The sequence below is a fragment of the Oryctolagus cuniculus genome, chromosome 2 (assembly GCF_051225735.1).
Source record: "Oryctolagus cuniculus isolate XC-2025 breed Fujian yellow rabbit chromosome 2, ASM5122573v1, whole genome shotgun sequence".
NCBI classification, from domain to species: Eukaryota; Metazoa; Chordata; class Mammalia; order Lagomorpha; family Leporidae; genus Oryctolagus; species Oryctolagus cuniculus.
In genome coordinates, this window is record NC_142868.1 from 137,073,673 (window position 1) to 137,097,451 (window position 23,779).

At 50.7% G+C, this 23,779-nt stretch overlaps 1 protein-coding gene across 4 annotated transcripts in view; it reads left to right on the top strand.

Annotated features, from left to right (window-relative positions):
* The window catches only part of ADD2 (adducin 2), a 111,425-nt gene that overhangs the window by 23,957 nt on the left and 63,689 nt on the right, over window positions 1-23,779 (top strand). Inside the window, exon 2 of one of the 4 annotated variants that reach the window (XM_051837627.3) lies at window positions 20,417-20,624. The exons of the other annotated variants lie outside the window; for them this stretch is intronic. The gene's annotated coding sequence lies outside the window, so the exon portion shown is untranslated. The remainder of the gene's footprint in view (window positions 1-20,416; window positions 20,625-23,779) is intronic. 4 annotated transcript variants of the gene reach the window in all.

Below are 23,779 nucleotides of genomic sequence, written 5' to 3' on the forward strand. Positions count from 1 at the left end.
TTATTTGACTTCTGAAAAGGAAACGTCTATTATTTATAACTCTTCTCCATAATTTACATAACCTGCAGGTTTTAAAAATAGGTGAGTTTCATGGCAAACTTCGGTAAAAATTGTGCTTATTTTTGGCAATAAGCTACATTGAGAGATTTGTGTAATGTATCCGGTTAATCCATTTCTCTAATTATTGGCCGTGGAGATTGGATCAATTTATCTCCTCTCTGCAGGGTCTTTTGTTGTCCTTGGATGCCCACCTCCCCTGTATCCCTGAGCATATGCTTCTGATGAATCACGAAAGTGGTGACAGTCCCTGGAATAATTGGGCGTTATATAAAAAGCTCTTGCTGTGCGTTCTCAAGAAAGAAGGGCAGGCAATCTACCAGTTAGCACGGACAGCTGCTCTCCTGGGACTCGGGGCGAGGTTGTCGTCTGGCTTTGGATGGGGTCTGCCCCTCACTCTCCTCAGTGGCATTTTCCTGCTTTGTGCTGGGATATTATAGAAACTGTGCCAACCTCAGGGCTGTGCCTTGTGCCTCAGCAGGAGGCCAGCGCCTTTGCAGCCAAGCTCTGCTTCCCCACTGTGAAGGTCTCTTCCACCTGCTCTGTCTCTGCTTCCATGCTCTGTGGCACTGTCTGGAAAGGAGTGGGAATGGATATAAAGATACGGGCCCATGTTGGGGTGCAGAGGGTTAAGCAGCTGCCTGTGTTGCTGGCATCCCATGTGAGCACAGGTTCGAGTCCCGGCTGCTCACCGAGTCCTTCCTGTTGTCCCCATGTGGACATCTGCTGCTGCCCTCTAACTGGCCTCCCCATGCGCATGTGTGCCTCACCCTGTGGGGAGCAACTCAGACTAGACTGTTACTGGAATTAAGACTTATTCTATGCATCTGCTCTCCCACAATATAGCGCTGAGAAGGGAGTAACAACTTCTACACAGCTGCCTCTCGCCAACTTGAGTGATGACCTGCAGGAGCTGATCCTGCTCCTGATTGGAGGAGAGCAGCGTACTCGGTGTGTGGGTAGCAGAGTTGGGATTGGTGGAAGAGGACTATAAAGGAGGAGAGAGACAACATGCACTGGGAACATCTATCTGAAGGAACACCTATGCAGCCCCCGAGAGAGCCGGCCGGCGGTGTGCCGCTCCCCCGCGGAAGTGGGGAAAGTGGCAGGGGGAACCGCCCTTCCACGGAGGTGGAAGGGTCTGTAGCCAACCCGGGAAGAACCAGCAGCAAACCCGGGGAGGGCCGAGCAGACAAAAGAACAGCGCAGGGTCCTGTGTCATTCCTCCACGAAGAGGAGGGACCTTGCTGTCCTCTGGTGTGAAGCCCGTGAGTGCTTCCTACGGGCAAGGAAAAGGTAAAAGTCCCCTGTGCTGGAATCTCATAGCGCTCGCCCCACTGCCTGCTCAGCTCTGGCTGCACTGGGCTTCTTCAGCTCACCATGGCTTCCCCGCCTCAGGGCCTTTGCTGTTCTGCCTGAAAAGCCCTGAACTGCCTCGGCTAGCTCCCTCTTGTTATTTGTCTCAAACTATGTTCTACTCCCATCTATGTATAGTATATGAGAGTACATGTACACACACATACACATATGTGCACACACATGCACATGTTTCCACACATACAGAATCTTTTTCTGAGTAAAGTGCAGATGTAATGCCCATTGACCCCTAAAAGACTTCAGTGTGTATTTCTTAAAAACAAAGACCTTAACTTATAAACCCAAATATAATTTTTGATCTCTGTAAACTAGACAGTTAACTTTGATAAACCAGGTAATTAGAATGAATATAATCTTGTTATCTACACTGTATTTAAATTGTGCCAATTCCACTAGTATTCTGTAATAAGAAAATCAAGCAGTGAAACATATTTATTTCAGAGGCACAATGAGAGAGTGAGTAGGCATGAGAGGGAGAGAGAACGAGTAGGCATAAGATAGAGAGAGAGAGAGAGAGCATCAGTCTACTAGCTCCCACCTGTTGATTCGCTTACTCCCCAAATGCCTGAGACTGGGCTGAAGCTGAGGTGAGGTCAGGAGCTATGAACTCAGCCTTTCATGTGGGTGGCAGGAACTCAAATCCTTGAGGTATCGCCACTACTTCCCAGGGTGTGCGTTAGCAGGAAGCTGGACTCAGGAGCTGGAACTGGGCAGTGAACTGTGCGCTCTGCTATGGATACCCTAACCATCACCTTAATCATAGACCAGATGTCCACCCCTGAATGAACCAATTTTTTTTCTGATCTGGATTTGATCCCAGGTCATGCCTGTCTGGGCTATTTCAGCCTGGAACAGTTTCTCTTCTTTTCTTGATGGGTCTTCTTTTCTTTTTAAAGGGTCTAGTCTTTCACTTTGGGCTTGTTTGGTAGCCTGTCACGGTCAGGTTCGGCTCATGCCAGCTTGACAGGAGTATCAGCGAAGGCACACACTGGCCTTATTTGGTTAAGGTGGCATTTGCCAGGCTGCTCTGCTGGAAGGGTCCTGTTTCTCTCTTTGGTTTGGAGAGGCTTTGAGAGGTGGAATCATTGTTTGTCGTCATACTTTTGCCTGATAGCTTTTGCATCCAATGGTGTTTCTTGCTTGGAACACTTACTACCACTGTGGTCACCATGAGAGTGAGTGCTATTCTCCTTGTATAGCTCTCATCACTTTGAGTTTTAGTATCCCTCAAGCATGTAAACTCTGGAAATAGGCTCCTTATCTATCTATGTCTCCCCTGGTACGTGAAACAGTACCTGACAGAAGGCTGCCAGTAAATACTTGATTGATGGGTGAGTTTGCTCAAATGGCTGAGTAGATGAATATGACTTAGCCTGGTTTGTGTCCCCTCCTTTGACTTCTGCAGTCTCCTTGGCTCTGTGCTGGCTGCATTAACCTTCCTTTGACTGAATGGCTGCTTGCCATCTCTGATCACCACAGGGCCTTTGTACATGCTAGTGTCCTGGCCTGGGCACCCTTTATTTCCTGTTGCATCCTGACTCTATTCTCCCCTATTATGTCACCTCAGACGCTACTTCCCCTGGAAAGGTGTCTGATCTCCTTTCCCATGAGGCAAGTTCTCTAGCTGCAGGTGTTCTAGTCACTGTGTGTGTCTCCTTCCCAGCACCTGTCATGGCACAAGTATAGTTACTTCTGCGATAAATAGTCAATGGCTCCTGCCCAAACCAACAAACTCCTCTGCTCACTGGGGTATTGCCTTGTTTTGCTCACTACCCAACCTTCTAAAAAAAAAAAAAAAACTTTTTTTAAAAAAATATTTGTTTGAGAAGTAGAGTTAAAGACAGACAGAGGGAGAGACACTGGGTCACTCCCTAGATGGCTGCTTCGGCCAGAGCTGAACCGATCCGAAGCTAGGAGCCTCTTCTGGGTCTCCCACGCAGGTGCAGGGGCCCAAGCACTTGGACCATCTCCTACTGCTTTCCCAGGCCATAGCAGAGAGCTGGATCAGAAGAGGAGCAGCTGGAACACGAACCCATGCTCATATGGGATGCCGACGCCGCAGAGTGAGGCTTAGCCCATTACACCACAGTGCTGGCCCCCAACCACCCGACTTCTACATAGCATTTGCTGAATGTTTCTTTCCTGCAGCTAAATAACTGACAGCTGATAATAGAATTAATTTCTTTTCTGCAGTTTTTCAGTTTGGATGGAGTTGATTGAATGAGTTCCTTAGCTAATTGAATCTTCACTGTTTGGTTAAAAATTCTCAGTGTGCTTTTAATACTATGAAACGTTCTACAAAGCCTTCTGTCAGATATTTACCAAGGGTCTTAACATAATCGAGCGTGTTCTGTTTGGAATGCTCCGTCTGAGTGTTTTCATTGTCGAAGCTGAATGAGCTTGGAAGCAGGTAACGTTGTGACCCCAAATTACCAAATTAAGCTAGTTTGGTTTTTTCAAGATATGCAGGCTAGAGCACCTTGGTAATAAGTTTGCTATCAAAAACACAAACTCAGAATAATTTCTTGTCTCATTTAAACACATATGCTGACACCTTGTCTGGGAACAGCCAATAAACTTTATAATGAAAAAGGAATATTCTGGAAACCACTGCCCAAAGTCTTAACAGGGACTAATTATAAGAAGAAGATCATTTTAAGACAGTATTTTAATTTGCTTGGTGAATTAGAACTTTGGTTTGAGAGGCAGTGCCCCTCCCAACCACCTGCCTCTCTTTGCCATGAGCGGTAAATACCAGGCATCCACAGCTTCTGCAAAGCCTTGACTCTTAGGGTTTTATTTAGAAATAAACATGGCACACCTTTCAGAATGTTGCAAACTTAGAAGAAACTAACCTTTTCTTCTTGTGCCAATGCTAAGAATATCCTTTTTTTTTTTTTTAAAGATTTATTTATTTGAAAGGCAGAGTGAACACAGAGAGAGATACAAAGAGATCTTCCACCTGCTGGTTCATTGGCCAAGTGACCTCAATGGGCAGGGCTGGGCCAGGCCTAAGCCAGAAGCCAGGAACTTCATCTGGGTCTCCCACCCAAGCACTTAGGCCATCTTCTCTGCTTTCCTAGCCACAGGAGCAGGGAGCAGGATTGGAAGCGGAGTAGCTGGGACTCAAAATAGCGTTCATATAGGATGCCGGCATCGCTTAACCCCCTGCAACCACAGTTCCAGCCCTCAGTGCTAAGTATTTGGAAGCAGGCATTCTCCCTCGTATATTACCTGGCTGATGGTAATGTATGCAAGAGCAGCATAGGGAGGACAGCAAGATCCCACCTCCTCCTCAGGGAAATGGATGAGTATTCCCAGTAGAACAGAGGTGCTGCCTCTCACGTTTATTTCATGGTAACCCAGCTCCTAGAGAAATGGAGTAAAAATATGACCAACTTGTATTTTGTGCAAGTCCTCTTATATGTCATATATTATAAGACTTATAAATTTCTTTTCAAAACATTTTGTTTGCAAGCACACACGAGAGAGAGAGAGTGTGTATTTTCCCATTTGCTGGTTCACTCCCCAAATGTTCTCAATGGCTGGAGCTGGACTGGGGCCAAAATTTGGAGCTGGGAACTCAATTCAGGTCTCCCACGTGGGTGGCAAGGAGCCAAGTACTTGAACCATCACTGCTTCCTCCAAGGATCCACATTAGCGGGGAGCTGGAGTCAGTAACTAGAGCCAGGGATCCAACTCAGGTACTCTGATATGAGATGTGAGCATCTACACTGGATGCCTGCCCTGGGCTTCTCATCTAACCCCTGTGTAACAAAATCCATGGGATGGGATTTCATATACTTTTCTCAGAGATCATGTGTTTTGCTCTCTCAAGCATGCATTGTCAAACTTAAATACTTTTAGGTAACCTTTTAAAAATAATAATGGGGGCTGGTGCCGTGGTACAGTAGGTTAATCCTCTGCCTGAGGTGCTGGCATCCCATATGGGCGCTGGTTCTAGTCCTGGCTGCTCCTCTTCCAATCTAGCTCTCTTCTGTGGCCTGGGAAAGCAGTAGAAGATGGCCCAAGTCCCTGTGCCCCTGCACCCACATGGGAGACCAGGAAGAGGCACCTGGCTGCTGGCTTCAAATCAATGCAGCTCCAGCTGTTGCGGCCGTTTGGGGAGTGAACAAACGGAAGACTTTTCTCTCTGTCTCTCCCTCTCACTGTCTCTACTAACTCTACCTCTCAAATAAATAAATAAAATCTTGAAAAATAACAGGCTGTTGGCTGTGTTCCGAGTGTAGCCAGGGACCTCATTTTTGGCTCTTGGAGGGTCGTTTGAGCAATGTTCTGCATCAGGGAATGCAGAACTATCTTGCCTGATGTCCAGAGAATATCAAAGACCTGAGTGGATTGCATTACCCTAAAAGCTGGGCCCCGAGGGTAAGTAATGGCCACTGTGTTTTCTCCTCTTTGAGTTTTTGTGGCATTCTGCTTATTTTGTTCACTATTGTTTTGTAGCCAGCAAGAATTGAAGAATACGTCTGGCTTGACTTAATGTTTGACCTTGAACTCTATTGCTTTGATCACAGGCATTATTGTGTTTTTTTTTTTTTCTAAAAAAATATATATATATATTTCTTTATTTGACAGGCAGGGAGAGAGAGAGAGGAGAGAGAGACCCAGAGATCTTCCTTCTGCTCATTCACTCCCTAAATGCTCACAATAGCTGAAGCTGGGCCAAGCTCAGGCCAGCAGCCGGGAACTTAGTCTGAGTTTTACATGTGGGTGGCAATGATGCTGTACTTGAGCCATCCCCTGCTGCCTCCCAGGGTGCACATTAGCAGGAAGCTGGAATTGGAAGCAAGGCTGGGACTTGAACCCAAGCACTCTAAAATGAGATGCACACATTCAAATGGTGGTTTAATCACTGTACCAAACACCTGCCTCCCACCCCCATATTTTCTTTTAAAACTCCCTCTCTTCAACCAGCAGTCGATTTCTCTTTCTAAGGGTAACTATGTCACTTCACATGAAAAATTATATGTACAAATATCAATATTTAAAGTTAATTGAGAGGAAGACCCAGAGCTTAGTCCTGCCATGTCCAGAACTGGCTCCCAGGAGATGTAGCTGAGCTGTTTACCTTCCTGGAGCCCAGCCCATGTGTTCTCGGCTGAGGGCCTTGGTGATACATTTTCATGTGAGCAGAAAGGAACAGCTTTACTCTCCAAAAAATAACCAGCTCAGAAATAGAACGTCCACAACCAAGGGTGTGTTTTAGGCAGTTCTCAAATCTGCAAAGGGAGGCAGGGATGTTTTATTCTGAAGTCCAGGAAAATTTAGCGCAAGATATGGGTAGTCTCAGATTTAATTAGGAATATGAGAGGTTGGCTTTAAAAGAGATTGAATCAAATGTTTGTGTAAACCCCTGATTCACCTCTTGGGAATCATCAGGGTTCTTGGAACACAGTTTGAAAACTTCCGGTCAAAAGCAGTAGAAGATGGCCCAAAATGTTTGGGCCCCTGCACCCACGTGGGAGACCCAGAGGAGGCTCCTGGCTTCGGATTGGCACAACTCTGGCCGTTGTGGCCAAGTGGGGAGTGGATCATTGGATGGAAGATCTCTCTCTCTCTCACTCTCTCTCTGCCTCTCCTCTCTCTGTGTAACTCTGACTTTCAAACAAATAAATAAATCTTAAAAAAAAAAAAAAAACTTCCAGTCCAACATCCCTTGTTTCCTTGCTGATTAGAAAGATGGTAGAATTGGTTAATGGGTTTGCCTGGGAACCCAAGCTTGGGTGGTGTGTGTGGGAGGAGCTGGAATCATTTTGATCCCAACTTCCTGTCTCCAGATTGGATGGAACTGGTCTGAAGGATGAGGGAGGTGAGGGGCAGAGGGGGAGAGAAAGAAGAAAGAAGAGGGAGAGGGAGAGACATAGAGTGACTGCTTAGAGCTGCAAGTGAGGACCTAGATCCTGCCCACTCACAGCAGGTTAGTGCACACCTGTTGTATCCCTCCCATCTTAGGGGCAGGTTGGTGTCAGGGTGGCCTGGGGCTCCCTCCTCCTTCTGCAAGGCCTAGCGACACTTGTAAGCCAGTGCTAGTATAAGGAGACCATGCTGACAAGACAGTGTGATGCTTGATGAGCCTGTTGTAGAAATGCTGCTTTTCTCCCCCTCCTCAACACCTGCAAAGCCAGAACTGAGTTTTCTCTCAGTTGAGAATTGTGCTCCCACAGTCTCAGGGCTGAACACAACAGAGGCATAGCTCTTGCTCCTGCTGCATGGCCACCGAGTCGGGCACTGATGGATCCTGTCCCCTCGCTGAGGAGTCCTGTGCCCTTTCTAACACTGAGCGGATGGCCAGGTGGCCATCTGGAAGCTGCAGGCAGCTGCAGCGGGAGGGAGGGCTCTGCGGTGCCTCTTCCCAGAAAGACTCGTGCTCGGATTTCACTGACCACAAAAAGCCCAGTGGCGGGGCCTGACTGGAAGAGGGTGAGGAAACACCACCGTCTCCTCCCAGAGAGTGGAGAGGAAGCAGATCGCAGCGAACAAAAGCGTCCGGCACACTTGCGAGCTCGCCTCCCAGGGGAGCTGCCCTCGGTGTCAATCCATTTGCCCTCACTAAACACTGTCCTCTCTCCCTAAGTGTCCCAAAGCTCCACTCACACGAGGCTGTGCTTCATATCAGACTTTTAATCACAGGCGTGGGCTTAGCAGGAAGTAGTGATAGTACAGTAGTGATAGAACAGCTTTAACCCACGTCCACAGGGATGGTTCTCAGGATGGGCTGACCATTCTCGGTCACCGGGCATTCCTCACGGGCTGCTCTGTGCTCTCATCCTGGTGCTCCCGAGTGTCCTCACAACCCCCGTTTCTTCCCATGTGCTGTTGGTGCACCCCTTCTGATTCTCTCGTTTCTTCTGCAGGGCAGTTTTCCTCTGTTTCACAGTTCCCTTCCACAACAAGGCTGGGGACAGTTGGCAAGGGAAGGCAGGAACTCACTTTTCATATTTTAAGGAGCTAATCAAAACATCTCTTAGACAAAAATGCCTTCCAGCAAAACCCCACTATTGGTGCAGGTATTCGGTCTCGTAGTTAAGACACTCGCATGCCAGGGTGGAGTGCCTGGCTTCCGTTCCCAGCTCCAGCTCCTGATTCCAGATTCCTGCTAATGTGCTCCCTGGGAGGCAGCACGGGGATCATTGCTCCAGTAATTGGCTTTCTACTTCCCGTGTCAGAGATCTGGATTGAGTTCCTGGGTTCCAGCTCCAGCCAGCCCCAGCTGTTGTGGGCATCTGGGGAGTGAACTAGCAGCTGTCTCTGTCCCTTGAACAGTAATTTAAAAACCCCATTATCTCCATCTGGATAAAAGGTGCTTCTCTCAAAATGGAGAAATGTTTTGCTGACTGGCATTTTATTCTTCTGTAGACGCTTGCAATGAATTAAGTTTCTACGATGCAGATGTTCAACACACCTGGCTGCCTGAATCTGTTCGGTTCCTGCCTCCCTGAGCCGGGAGGCAGCAGCAGGGGAGGAAGAAGGCGTCCCCTTCCAGCTGATGAGTGCTGTCCTCTAAGTGGCAAAGACAAGTGCCTGTTCCAGTCACTTTATGCCTGTGCTGTCCGTCTCACAGGTCTGGTGATGAGCCAATGTGCATCAGCTGGTTGTAGGCTAATTGTTAGCCATTTTTGAATTATGATCTTACTTTGCGTGTGAGTGGATGTTGGTTTTTATTGAAAAGTTAGGGGAGGGCAGCTTATGAATTGCTAGGCGGACACCATTCTAAACTGAAATTTCTTATAATATTTGGGCTCATTTTAAACATTCTGGCCTTTCCTTACTGCATTCTTGTTTTTTTGTGGATAAATCTCCCAAGCAGTGTTTAATCTGTCCTAAACTGTAAATAAGCCATGCAAACAACTGAATTCTACCTGGGTTATGGAATCAGAATGAAAACCTGTCTGGTGTCCACCTCTGCCACTTACTAGCTTTGTGCTCCTGAGTAATTTGCAGTAACTTGCTTGAGCCTCAGTTTCCCTTTCTGTATAATGGGGATAATGATTTCCACTCTACAGAGATCAGAGGCAATCTGTGGAGTGTCAGCCAGGTCTCACTCTCTTTTGGTCTCATGTAGATATGAGAAGCTGATCCAGTCTTAGGGAGATGGAGCCAAAAAGGAGAACTTGAAGAATGGAACGTTTCAAAAGCAGCATCAATCCTTTGTGTAATATGCCAGGTCCCTCCCTCCCTCCCTCCCTCTTCCTTTCCCTCTCCCTCTCTCTCTCCCTCTCCCTCTCTCTCTCCCTCTTTCCTTTACTCCCTCTCTCTCTCTCTGCCCCTCTCTCTCCCCCTCCCCTCTTCTCTCTCCCCCTACCTTTTTCCCCCCTCCCTTCTTTCTCCCTCTCTCCCTCTCCCTCTCCCTCTCCCTCTCCCTCTTCCCTCTCCCTCTTCCCTCTCCCTCTTCCCTCTCCCTCTTCCCTCTCCCTCTCCCCTCTCCCTCTCCCTCTCTCCCTCTCCCTCTCCCTCTCTCCTTCTCTCCCTCCCTCTCCCTCTCCCTCTCTATCCCCCTCTCTCTCCCTCTCCCCCCTCCCTTCTTCTCTCCCCCTCCCTCTCTCCCTCTTGATTGTGCTTTTAGTAGCATCCTGAATGAACTAATGATTCTGTCCACCTCCAAGCTGATGTCATTTTAAGTATTCACCTGGATCTGGCGCTGTGGCCTAGTGGGTAAAGCCACTGCCTGCAGTGCTGGCATTCCATGTGGGTGCTGGTTCGAGTCCTGGCTGCTCCACTTCCAATCCAGCTCTCTGCTATGGCCTGGGAAAGCAGTAGAAGATGGCCCAAGTGCTTGGGCCCCTGCACCCACATGGGAGACCCAGAAGAAGCTCCTAACTCCTGGCTTCACATGGGCTCAGCTCCAGCCGTTGCGGCCAACTGGGGAGTGAACCAGTGGATGGAAGATTGATCGATCGATCTCTCTCTCTCTCTTTGCCTCTCCTTCTCTCTCTAACTCTGACTTTCAAATAAAAATAAATAAATCTTTAAAAAATGTATTCACTTTTTTTTAAAAGCAGGAGTGAGGAGAACTAGATTCTCTGCATGTATAACATAAAGAAAGCATTAATAAGGATTTCTGAAGTGGAAAGTTTCTTGACAGGCATCTGAAGAGCTGCACAAGTTATACAACAAGCTAAAGAACTTATCTCAGTACAGAGACCTGTGTCAAGTCATATTTGGTTTAGAAATTTCAACTGGATGTGGTGGCCGACTTCAGGGGACTGTCACACTTATACCATGAAACCTGGAGGGGCATTTTGCAGGAGTACTTTAAAATTCTAGGTCAGCACAGGCAGGGGGCTAGCATAAGCTTTCTGTCTGCCTGATGGGCACAGAGCCTATTTAAACGTCATCACAGGAGGAGCTGTGTACGGAAACTTGAGTTAACTGGAGCCATGCTTCCACCTGGGTCAGTGGTGGTTTCCCGGTGGCTGATGGCTGGTCAGCTCCCAACCAGCTGGTGTCTGCATGTCTGGTGTCTGTTTCTGCATTCAGGCCTGTCTGATTCTCCTTCCTCCTCACGTACTTGTTCGTTATGTACCTGATGGTTCTCTGCCCTTGTGCGCCCCTGAATGCTGAAGTCTGCTGGCTTTTCCCCTTGCCCCATTGCACCCTTCTGAGGGGGAAAAGGCATGGCTGCCTTGTCTGGCAGGTGCAATGGGGAGTGGGAGAAGAGAGACTTGGAAGCTTAGTGGTGGGCATGGTTGGGGTTAAGGAAGGATAAATTGAATGAGCTTTTAAATTTGCATGAGAACAGTGAGGTTGTCAGGAAAGCCTGAGAGGAAGGGAAATAAGAACAAGGCGGAGTCAGCTGGGGCAGAGGAGTTCTGGGGGTGGGGAGGCTGAGGCATGTGGGCAGCTGCGTATGTGAATGCAGTGAGTCAGAGAAAGGGGGGTTTAAGGAGCTCTGTTGGGGACTCTCCATTCTTCGTGGCGTTTGAGAAATTCTAGCAAAAATTTGAGATGTTTTAGAATTGGGGTTGCATGAATTGCGTCTCCATGACTGTGAAGTGAGCTAGGTGTGTCATTTTCTCTGCCCTTTGTCATCACGCAGCTCTCGGCCCCAAGCAGCCAGCGTGCGCGCACAGACGTGTGTGTGTGCGTGTGTGCGCGTGTGCAGGGTCCACTTGCAGGATCTCCCTCATTTCTCTGTTGCACACGCTCCTCACCATCGTTGTTAGTAATAACGAAGCCATCGCAGTCACGGGAGCGGTTGGATGAATAAAAACCCGACTGAGGTGTGGAAATTCTGGAGATGGAAGGCTCATCGTCCTCACCACGGCAGGACTCTCGAACACCGTCAGCGATCGCATGGGGTTTGTTGTCAGAATTCATTCACTCGTGAAAACCCAGCAAGCCCTCCCCAGCCCCGAGCACAGGCAGCTGCTCTTGCAGGGCGGCGGGGGTAGACGTGGGTCAGAACTGGGCCCCTCAGGTCTTGGTTTGCAAGGACAGGTCAGGGCAGGGGTGTAGCCCAGTGGTTAAGAAGCAGGTAAAGATTCTCTTATCCTACATTGAGGTACTTGGGTCCAGGTCTCAGCTCTGGCTCCTCATTCCAGCCTCTTGCTAATGCAAACCCTCGGAGGCCGTGGTGATGGCCCAAGAATTTGAGTCCCTGCTGCTCATGTGGGAGACCTGGGCTGAGTTCCTGGCTCCTGGCTTTGGCCTGGCCCAGTCTAGGCCACCATGGTTATTCGTAGAATGAACCAGCAGATGGAGGCGCTCTCTCTGTCTCTCTTTTTCTCTCTCTCTCTCTCTCCATCTCTCCATCTCTCCATCTGTGTCTCCGACTCTTTAGAAGAAAGAAAAGAGGACAGCTAAAACACCCATTGGGATAGGTATCATGCAAGGTGTAGGCACTACATTCTGAGAGTGGTACAGACACACTGGCTCTTGGAGTTCAGGGGTCAGGCCCATGCACTGCTTTTCCATCAAGCCTGTCCTCGACAAGTGTCATCCCTGAGCCTTCTTTAATTGTTCCCGCCCTTGGTTTCCACTGAGCATTGCCCAAGGATGCTGTCACCTCCTGCCCTCTCCAGCCAGCAGCGGCTCACTCCTCTCTCTCTTCCTGTTTCCTTTCCCCTTCCTTGGTAGAAATGACATTGGGGTCCTCTCGCCCCCTCCCTCCAGACCCTTGTGCCACTCCTGATTCTGTACTGCACCCCCACCCCCAGGGAGGTTTCCCCAGGCTCTTTACTCCAAAGGCTTCCCCCGGACTGCCTTCCCTGCCTCAGGATGGGAAGATGGAGATGCATAGTTAGAGTAGCTCAGGCTGGGACCACGGTCAGGTAGGTCCCTCCTGCTTCCATCCCTTGGTGGATGGCCAGTGCGCTCAGTTGCATTTGGAGAATCACGGGGGTGGATGCTGTGGGGGGAGAGAGTGCTGGCCTGCACTGGTGCTCCGTCCTGCTGCCTTTAGCCATTCCTGGTAACATGGGTCACTGGCTTGTCCCGACACTTGCCAATCATCCTTTCACTTTCTGTGTAGATGAACTCAATCTTCCCCCATGCCCTGCGCTCCCTCATGCCTACTGGCTGGCTTGAACATTGATGGAGCCCCACTGCAGTGATGTGCGACAGATTTTGCTAAAGAAGGATTTTCAGCATCCCGGGGGAGGGGGGCAGGAGGCCCCATTGGGAGAAGCAGGCAGAAGGCACTGCTGAGGCCCGCCCCGGCTTTCTAACTCTAGAGCTAAGAACAGACTGGTTTCCTTGACGACGTAGATGCAGTCTGCTCCCCCGCTGCTGGGGGTGGGCTTTGTGTGTCTGTGGAGAGCTCTGGGACTTGGGGACAAGAACGGCAATCCTTTATCAGTGCAGCGAGCATTTCTGATACCGTGCCAGCTCTCACTGTATGATTGACAACGTGAAAACCTTCCCAGGAGGCAGTAACATCGGTTATGGCATCTGCAAATTGGGAGTCCAGACACAGAGCCCTGCTCTCCTTGCCACTGCAGTGCCTCTGGTCCCTGCTTTGTTTTACCAGATGCACAACACCTTCCTGATGACGTGTTTTAAAATGTCAGACACGTACCCACCCCTGCTGGGCTCAGAGGCTAACTCAAAAGCACTTCTTCCTCCCTCAGCGAGCAGTGAGCTGTGTGGCTGGGCTACTGCGAGGGACTTAAAACCAGCGCTTGACAAGCTGACGATGGCTCAGACCTGCGCTTGTCAGATGGCACCCTCAGAAGAGCCTTTCCCATCCAAATCCTCATTCTTGATGCAAGCCAGAAGATTCCAGCTAAAAGCCAGTCCATTTGCTTTACCCACCAGGCCTGATTGCAAGACGGCATATCCTGGCAGTGGCTCGGTGTTTTATTCATGCACTGCTCTCCCTTCCGATGCATTATTAAAGTCCCCTTAAAAAGCAGCCCGGGCACCACTGGGGAGAAGGGGAGCCAGCGGTGCCTTCACAGCTCCCTGCAAGCAGCAGCAGCATCGGGGAAAGGTGCTGCAGGGTCCTTGCCTGTGGCGAACTCGGTGGAGCTGACCCTCAGACCTGAGCTTATGAAAGCAGCTCGTTTGTTCAGATGCGTCTTACTTTTCATGTCAATGTCAGTGCACAGAATTCTTTAATGCTAAGTGATATAGATGGGAAACTGTGCATGGGCTGTATGTGGCAAGAGCGACTTTGAAGAGCTGGGATTTAATTAGCAGCGGAAAGTAGATTTAGACAGATGTATGAACAGACAGATGGAGGCCAAACCCAGTGCTTTCTACATCAGATGTTTCCTCTTGTGAAGCTCACGGCACTGGAGGTCACTTAGTTCCTGCCCTTCCCCTCTCCCCGTCGCCAGCGGGTGAGCTGCGCCATCCTGAAACCCTCAGAGCGGTTCCTTTGTTTTATTCCTCTCCCCAAAGGAAAGACAAATTCGGCAAGCTGGCAAGCTGTGGGCTCAGTCTGGGAGGAGACTGCATGCAGTCAGCTGCGCCCTTTGTCTGAAGGAGCCTCCCTGTCCCCGGGGGCTCTGCTCTCTGTCCCACCTCCCACATGCCCGAGAGCCATAAGGGGATGGCTTGGGGAGATCCAGAACCAGACCCCTGGTCTCCTGAGCCTGCCATGTGCTTTTCCTTCACAGAACAGCCCTCACAAGGCCAGCCCAGTGCCCCAGCTTCTCAGTATGGCGGGTGGCTCGTGTGTACACCCAGGAATGGGGAAAAGCTTTGTTTCGGACATAACTATGAGCTCCGCAAGTCCAGAGAATTAATGTAGTCAGGTTTCTCTACTGGGCAGGGTTAACCACTGGTCGCTGTAAGGCCAGTGCTGAGCAAGCATCTTGGCCGAAGGGCTGCAGGCAGGAGTGTCGCTGGCTAAACCCAGGGCTGGTTTTGGTTGGTTGACAGATTGGCTTTGCAAACTGTAGAGATCTAGAGGTCTCACACTATATTTTTGTAAGGTTCCACATCGCCACCTTTGTTCTGCCTCCCTACAGAATCATGGCTGGGTTCCCAGCTGCTGCCTGTGCCACTGTGTCCTCTGGACCCAGTGAGAGGGGTGAGGGAAGGCTGAAAATGGATCCTACGTGTCACCAGGGGGCACTGGGGCCGACAGAATGTCAGCAGTTTCATTTTCCCCTGCGGTGGCTCAGGTACATACCTGGGAGAATTTCCCTTTCGTGTCTCCCGGTGCTGAGGCTGCTGCTGTGTGACAAGAGGAATGTCTGGTTACTTGGTGCAGCCTCTGCCTCCTGCTGTACGTGTCAGGGAGGGCGCCCTGGATAACGTAGTGATGGCAGTGAGCCAGGGGAGCGGCAGACACCCAGGGGGGCTCCGCAGGGCCTTCTGTGCAGGGGTCTGCGGGGGATTTGCGTTTTCCCCGGAGGCCCATCCGTAACCCAGCAGCCTGCCATGGTCAGCGCATTTGAAGAATGGTGTGATTAGCTGGCCTTGAGCAGTCGGCTGTACCCTCTCCTTCATCGAATCGGTTCTTTCTGAGCACCATTCTAGGTGCCAGGGAGACAGAGACAAGCAAGACCAAGTAAGTCCCTGCCCTCTCAGAACTTCCAGGGTGGTGACAGGAAAAAGCCTGCCTCCAGTGCTTTGCTATTTCCAGTAAAGAAGTGGATTCACAATGGAGTCACACGCAGCCTTCTGGCATTTTTGTCCCTTGTCTCGGTCTCAGCCTTTTGCTCACATTCCCTTTCCCTGCACAGAGGAAGCACTTGCCAGGCAGCGTAGCTGTGGATGGTGGCCGCCTGTCCAGGCAGGTGGTCCTGGGCAGACCAGGGGAAGCAGGTGTTCTCTCCCCTCCTTTGGTGTGCCATCACCCTCTAGGACCTGTTTTCCCCAGCTTCCCGGGTGTCCAGGGCCCCTGTTACTATCAGGCAAGGCAGCCTGTACCCCCACCCCAGAGCGTCGTCTTCAGTTCCCTTTGACTCCCTGACCTGCCAGCCCCCAACATCTGGAGCACCAAGAATGCTGTCTTCTCAGACTGCACCGATGTGGGAAAGATTGATGAGTGTCTGATCAGCACTCTCAGGAGCTCCAGCTTTAAAAATTGTGATTATTTTATTTGCCAAATCTCCAAATGCTGAAATGCCAGGCAGAGAGTGGGGGAGAATGATTAGGAGGCCTGGTGTGATGTGGGGCAGAGCATCCCAGCTGCCATTCTGCACCTGTGGATCAGGTGGCCTTGGCTCTCAGGCTCACCCAGACTGCAGCCATTTTGCACTGCAGGTGCGGCACATGTATACACGTGGGCATGTGTCTGTGTCTTCTTGTTAGGTCACTGACTTCCGTGTAGCTGTGTACCTGTCTGGTCCCAAATCTGCCGTTGAAGAACACTGGTGTCCAAGGTGTGGTGCTCCCAGGTCCCTGTCATCCGGCCACTGGCTGGCATGTATCTCTTCTCTCCGGCTCCATTCCCCTCGTGGGGGAGATGAGACATTTCACAGATACCATCCCAGGGCTACGATTTGGGAAAGAAGTAGGATTCATTTTCTTGACACTGTCTTTCACCAGTTACAAGTGGCAACAATTGCCCGTGGGACTCTTGAGAAATTATGAAGTGTTAATTAGCAGAAGCACTGTATTTAAAGGATATGGCATATTTTAAATAACTATGAAATTAGACCTACTTTGCAGCATCAAGAAGCCATCTGGCCCCAAACTATGAGGACTTGAATTTTGCTGCATATGTTATGAGAAGTTTTTAAAATTTTATTTACTTTTATTTATTTGAGAGGTAGAGAAGGCACGTTTCCATCCACTGGTTCACTCCCAGATTCTCCCAACAGCTGTAGCTGGATGTGGCTGAATCCAGGACCTCAGAACTCAATCCAGGTTTCCCACATGGGTGGCAGGGTCCTAAGTACATGAGTCATCACCTGCTGCCTCCCAGGCTGCACATTAGCAGGAAGCTGGACTCAGAGCAGAACACAGGCTTGAACCCAGGCAGTCTAATATGGGATGTAGATGTCCCAAGTGGTGTCTAACCTAACCACTGTGCCAAATGCCCAGCCCTAGAGAAATTTTTAAGGACTCCGGGAAATGGTCCTGGGGCATTGCTTTTGCATCCTTAGATGCAGAAATGGAGGCCTGGAAGCAGGAGGGACCTACCTGACTGTGGTCACAGCCTGAGCTACTCTAATTATGCATCTCCATCTCCCAGAAGGAAATAGTTCGGCTTAACATCCAGAGGGCATACTTAGTAAAAGGACTAGAATGAATGACTGCTGGATTTCAAGTAAAAAGGCAGCACTTCCATAATTTGCAAACAGGTGGGAGAGAGAAACCAAGAAACCCATCTGAGTCCCTGACAAAGTGTCTGAATGTTTCTTTGGAGGAGTCACATCCCTCTTGGCTTGGTTTTCTTGACAGGTTTAATGAAGGGGCAGGGGAGGGTGGGGCTATGTATCTGGGTCTAACATGGAAAATAGAAACTTCAAGTTTCTCAGCAGAAGGAATTTAATACAGAAAATCTGTGGATAGTACAAGTGCTGAAACCCGACGAATGCTGGCCCAGAGATTGGCCTCAGCCAGAAGCCATCTCCACTCCAGGGCTGGAGGGGGAAAGGGAGGAGGTGTGGTCAGCTCAACCCAAGGCCTGTGGTCACTCTGGAGGCTGGAAACATGGCAGGCCTCTGGCAGGAGCTGGGGCCGGGGCGGAGATACCACTTGAGTTAGCTGAGGGAGGAAATGTCCTGTTCCCTCCTGCCTTCTAGGGTGGTATCTCCCATTGCTAGCAGCAAGCCACAGCTGACATGGGGGCCTGCAAGGGTCAGCCAGGAAGACTGAGTGGTTAGGCTGGTAAAGGCCCAGACCTGGTTGCCTTTGAAGTCCCCATAGCTCTGACATTCAGGGAGAGCTACAAGCTCAACGTAGCCTTCAGGGTTCGCCCGTGGGAAAAATCATGCCACCATGCCTGAGTGGTCTTTAACGAGACTCCTTACTCTCACCACCAAAAATGAACATCGCCAAGGTGCACCTGCCTTTTCCTGCACTGCTGGGGAGGAAGTGAATCCGTCTGTGTGACCAAGGAGGGGATGAGAATGAGGGATCGTGCCTGTGGGTAGAGAGGGACAACTGAGGCCAAACCCAAAGGCGCAGGGATCACAGGGCTGCAACCATGACGCGGGGTGACACTGAGCATGCAGAAGCGTGCTTCCCCTCTAAACTCACTCACATGGGGGCAGTGTCCTCAGCACAGGTGTCAAGAATCTGTAACATTTTCACCCAGGTGCCTTTTCTGCAGAGTGTATCCCGTTAATGCCTGCCCAATGGGTTGATTTGATATCTGCTCACCGAATGCCCCTCCCCTGGGAAAACAGTGCTGTTGTCAGCCACACCCTTGACACCAGCCCAGGATAAGTGCCTCTCCCGGGCGGCTCAGCCTCAGTGGACTCTGGGATGCTAACGGACCCGCTTCTCTGGACTTGGGGCTCCTAATCTGTAGAGTAGGGGGTAAGGAGGCAGGCTATGCTTGGAGGGCTTTCTCTGTCACTCTGAGACCCACGTGGGACCCTGGTGCTCAGGTCCAGGAGGTGATGGATTAGACCATGCCAGGAAGAGAGCACATGAAGGCTGGCCAGGACCACCTCCCAGGAGATCGGCACCCAGAACGTGGCTGTGGCCTCAGGATGGCTACATGATAAGAAGGGCTTCCTTGCTTTTGTCCAGTGTGGGATGGGGCGTATGTAGACCACAGTGGCATTTCTTCCTTTCTTTTTTAAAAATGATTTATTTATTTGAAAGGCAGAGTTACAGAGGGGCAGAGGCAGAGAGAGTGAGAGTGAGAGTGAGAGTGAGAGAGAGGTAGGTCTTCCATCTGCTGGTTCATGCCCCAGATGGCCTCAATGGCTGGAGTGCACCCATCTGAAGCCAGGAGCTTCTTCTGGGTCTCCCACATGGATGCAGGGGCCCAAGGACTTGGGCCATTCTCTACTGCTTTCCCAAAACCATAGCAGAGAGCTGGATCGGAAGTGGAGCAGCTGGGTCTCAAACCTGTGCCCGTAAGGGATGCTGGCACTGCAGGTGGTGTTTTTACCCGCTACGCCATGGTGGTGGCCCCTACAGTGGCATTTCTTATAAATCCACTCTCTCCGCCTCCTGGAGCCCTGAAGCCTCACAAAGCCTGTTCCTCAACACAAAGCCCAGCCAACCCACACACTGCCTTGAAGTTCTCATCCTCTGGTTCTCTCCCTCCCTCTCCCTCTCCTGACAAGTCTGCATTAGCAAGACCAGAAGAGCCCACAGGACCTAGCTTTCAAGGCCCTGCCTCTTCCTAGTGTTAGGAAAGCAGTCACATTTCAGCATGAGCTTCGGAGTAGACAGTTGAGCAGGGAGCAGAAAGCTGGGGAGACTCCGGCGTCCCCATCGCCGCCCTGACTCTCACGCAGACGTGAGCCGTCGCAGGAAAGGAAGCGCTTGGGCAGTGATGAGAGGCCCAGAGCTGAGGACAGGGAGGGAGACTCGGCCGTGAGAATGGAAGGCCTGGCCTGAGCTGAGCCACAGAGGCAGAGTCGTGTGCTGGGGAGCACTGGGGGCTGGTGCAGGGGAGAAGGTGGTCCCGGTGACTGGGGAAGAGCAGGAGAGGGTGTCTTAGGACAGCTTGAGGAGCTTGAAAGCCAAGATGCTTTATTCTGTCATCCAGACGGAAACGGCACAGAACTGCTCGCCTGCCCTAAGCCCCTGGCAGGCACGGGAAGGCCAGCCTGCTGTGCCTCCTGCCCGAGTGCCCACGACTCAACTTCCTTTAGGCAGCTGCTACTGATGGAGTGCCGTCGGCACAGGACGGAAAGCCTGGGGACCGAGTTGCCATGGACAACAAGACGTCACTGGTTTTCATGAAGCCTCTTAGAGTCGTGTGTGGGATGGGTTGGGCCGTGGTGGGGGGTGGTGCTGGAGAGTCCTGTGGCAGAATGCAGGAGAATTCAGGCTGAAGGTCACCTGTGTCTGTGCCCATTCCTGCACTGGACCTGGGATTTGGGGAACCTGCTTCCTTGCCTTCCCCTTTTCCTTTTATCACAGGCCCTGTTAGCAGGCAAAGCTCCCCACACTCAGCCGCATGCTGGGCGTGTGTGCCAGTGAGCAAGCTGAGCCTCTCAGGACCCAGTCGGTGGGAGCCCAGGCTACGTTAGAGGCAAATTCTCATCCCCATTTTGTTTCAAGTGTTCTTCACCCACTGGAAGCATGAGGACAGAAGTATTGATTAATAAGTTCAAGATCCCATCAAGATCGTAGATATTAGGGAACAAAGTCATCAAAGTTCCCATTCCCCCATTCTGCCCTCTCTGTGAGCCGTGGGTGAGGAAGTCTGTCTTTGTTGCTGCCTGCCCCTCTCCCATGCCCCACCCCTCCAAATCAAAAATCATGAGAGCGCTTCTTGGTTGACCCTGTTAGGGAGTGATGAACTAGAGCAGTCAGAATCCATTAGCAGTGCCTGGGTGAGCTGCCGTTCAATGCAGAAGCTTCGATTGAGCACAGGGACAAGTGCCACCAAAGGTCAATGACTTCGTCCCCTCTTTATCCTCTTCAGCTGGACTCCCGCATTGTGGCTGAGTGGCTCTACGACCTCAGCCCCTTTGTTCCAGTGATGCCCTCCTCGTCACACTGAGGCTGCCGCCAACATGCTCTAAACCTGGCTACCCCGCACCTCATGCGGCTGGCAGCGTTGCAGAAATGTGCTGCCTCAGTTCTCACCTCCACCTGCTGACTTAGAACCTGCGGGCTAGCAAGATTCTCAGGTGATTGCAGTGCACGTCCAGGTTGGAGAGGCGTCCAAGGTGCTGGAGGCCAGGAGTCTGGCCCGGTGGTGTGGGCACTGCTTCCTCCAAGGCCCTCGGGGACAGTCCTCCATTGCCTTAGAAGAGGCTTCTGGTGGCTCCCGGTGTTCCCTCGTTTGTGGCATCACTGTCGTCTCTGCCACCGTCTCCACCTGGCCGTCTCAGTGTGGCTTTATGACAACACCTGTGATGGATAGGGCTCACCCTGATAATTCAGACGATTCCATCTTGAGGATCTTAACCTAGTATCAAATGTAAAGTCTCATTGGCCAAATAAAGTCACAGTCACAGGTTCTGGGAGTTAGGACATTTTGGGGGGCAGGGGTCTGCGTTCCCAATGCCAGTCCTTGCTCACCCTCCCCAGCTAGTGTAGCTGTTTTCTGAATTATCAGCATTGACTGCAAGCTGCCACGTAAGACCAGTCTCATCAAATGCTTCCAGGACAGGCATCGCCCTGAGGGTGTTATGTGGATGAGCCCATTTTATTGCTCAACTCCTTGGGATGGCACCTTAAGTGCCAACCTGCTTGACAGCTGAGGAATTTGAGGCACAGAGTGGCAGTCTCTTGGCTTCTGGGGGCCTCTGGGATACCACCCAGGCTCTGTATGGGATCGTCTTCACTGTTATGAATAACACTCTGAAACAGTGAAGGGCTCCAGAGGTTTTCTCCCAGGCAGGGAGGAGAGGAAGAGGTGGACAGAGGTGGCATCAGGGCTCTTAGTCCCTCTACCCAGGTGAGCTTGGGCAAGAAGAAGGCCAAGACGTAGTGTGGGCAGCTGTCCTGCCTTCAGCCCACACTGCCCAGAGGTGGGAGGATCCCTCCCAGGATGTGGGGCGCATCTCTCTCACTAGGAAGTGGTCAGCACCCAGCACAGAGCCCAGCATCCATGTCAAAGGAGCACATGCGTCCCCTGGCCAGAGGCATTGCCCTTCACACCTCCTCCAGGGTGCATGCTTGCGTCTAGAAGATTAGGAGCTGAGTCCAGCAACACGCGAGGGGTCCAAGTCGAGATGTAAAAGCAGAAGCGGAGAGCCCAGCAGTGGGATCAGGAGTAATGGGGTGAGGCCACCAGGCCACCTCATTGTGTGCTCATGTGAGCAGTCTAGTGAGCCACACACCCCAAATTGAACTCTGGAAGGTCCACATGTCAATGCAGGGATGAGAGGTAGAGACATACATGCGCTGGCCTGGTGCCTGTACAAAGCGGGGACTTGAAGGTATACATATTTATTTGTACAAAGCAGGGACTTGAAGGTATACATATTTATTGCACCCCAACACCTTTTTCATTTAACACCATGAAGGTACACATTTCCATGAGATGCATTTTCTTTTTTTTTTTTTTTTTTTTTTTTTTTTTTTTTTTTTTTTTTGACAGGCAGAGTGGACAGTGAGAGAGAGAGACAGAGAAAGGTCTTCCTTTTGCCGCTGGTTCACCCTCCAATGGCCGCCGCTGCAGCCGGCGCACCGCGCTGATCCTGGCAGGAGCCAGGATCCAGGTGCTTTTCCTGGTCTCCCATGGGGTGCAGGGCCCAAGCACCTGGGCCATCCTCCACTGCACTCCCTGGCCATAGCAGAGAGCTGGCCTGGAAGAGGGGCAACCGGGACAGAATCCGGCGCCCCAACCGGGACTAGAACCCGGTGTGCCGGCGCCGCAAGGTGGAGGATTAGCCTATTGAGCCACGGCGCCGGCTCCATGAGATGCATTTTCGTGGCTAAATGCCAGGTGGGTGTTCATAACTGAAGAGGTTATGCAATGGATGTGTAATGTGGCTCCAGCACTTGGCATTTTTGGTCTGCAACATGCCTTGTTTTAACATACTCCATTTGGTACTAACCAGTAGGTGAAGCCTCATTGAATTTGCTTTCAATGCCTTTTTTTTTTTTTTTTTTGAGGCTGTTTCCTTTTGCATTTACTCTCTTTACACCTTTCCTGATTTCCAGCCTTGGTTTATAGTCCTTTGCCACCTTTATTTTCCCCAGAATGGAAATCTTACCCCTTGCTCTTGACTTCCAAGCTTCCCTTCCCAAGGCCAAGTGTGTCAGAAGTGGCTGGGCACAGCTTTCTGTGCCTGTTACGAATGGCGAGGCCGAAGGGTCAGAGGATTAGCTGGGAAAACCCGCAGCCCAGTGCAGGCCTTCTTACCAGTGCTGCAGCCAGCATCTGCACTGACGGAAACCTGGTACTCACCACTAAAATCCATGTCAGCCAGAACTCTACCCATGTCTTTTTTTTTTTTTTTTTAATCTATCTATCTAAGAGAGAATTACAGAGAGAGAGGTCTTCCATCTGCTGGTTCACCCCCCAAATGGCTGCAACGGCTGGAGTGGAACCAATCTGAAGCCAGGAGCCTCTCCCACATGGGTGCAGGGGCCCAAGCACTTGGGCCATCTTCCACTGCTTTCTCAGGCCTTAGAAGAGAGCTAGATTGGAAGAAGAGCAGCTGAGACACGAATCAGGTGCCCATATGGATGCCAGTGCTGCAGGTGGAAGGTTAGCCTACCACGCCACAGCACTGGCCCCTATATCATGCCTTTAGCACAGAAATTCAGTGGTTAGACATAACCTGCCTAATTCTATTGGGCTCAGTTTCACTGATTTGTTGACATTCCCTTGAGGACATTTGATGGGGCAATTAGCTCAGAGTCATGGTTCCTGGCAAGATGGAATCCAGACTTGTGATTTAAAAACAAAACAAAAAATTATTACAAGGCCAATAGGCCATAGGAGGAATGATTTAATAGTACGTAATGTTTATGAGTCTTTAAGCTTGTCAGGGCCTGTGCAGTCTGTGCTTTGATTCATTAGCTCATGTAATACTCTGTTCCCCTCCACAATGTACAGATAAAGACTGAGGTGTAGAAAAATTAAGTACATTGCCCAAGGTCAGTGCAGAGCTGGGATTCAATCCTGGGCCCTTGATGGGACCCAGCGTCTGGGTTCTTGGTCGTGATGCTGGATGGTGGAGGCAATTCCTGAGCCCGTCACGTAGCGAGATAGCTCTGGACGCCCATTAAGCTGTTCATCACTCCCCCCGAAATTCTCAGTTTTCTATGCTATCTCTACTCTGTCACTGGGGAAACACAGGGCAGAATCGAATGGCTTCTTGGTGGG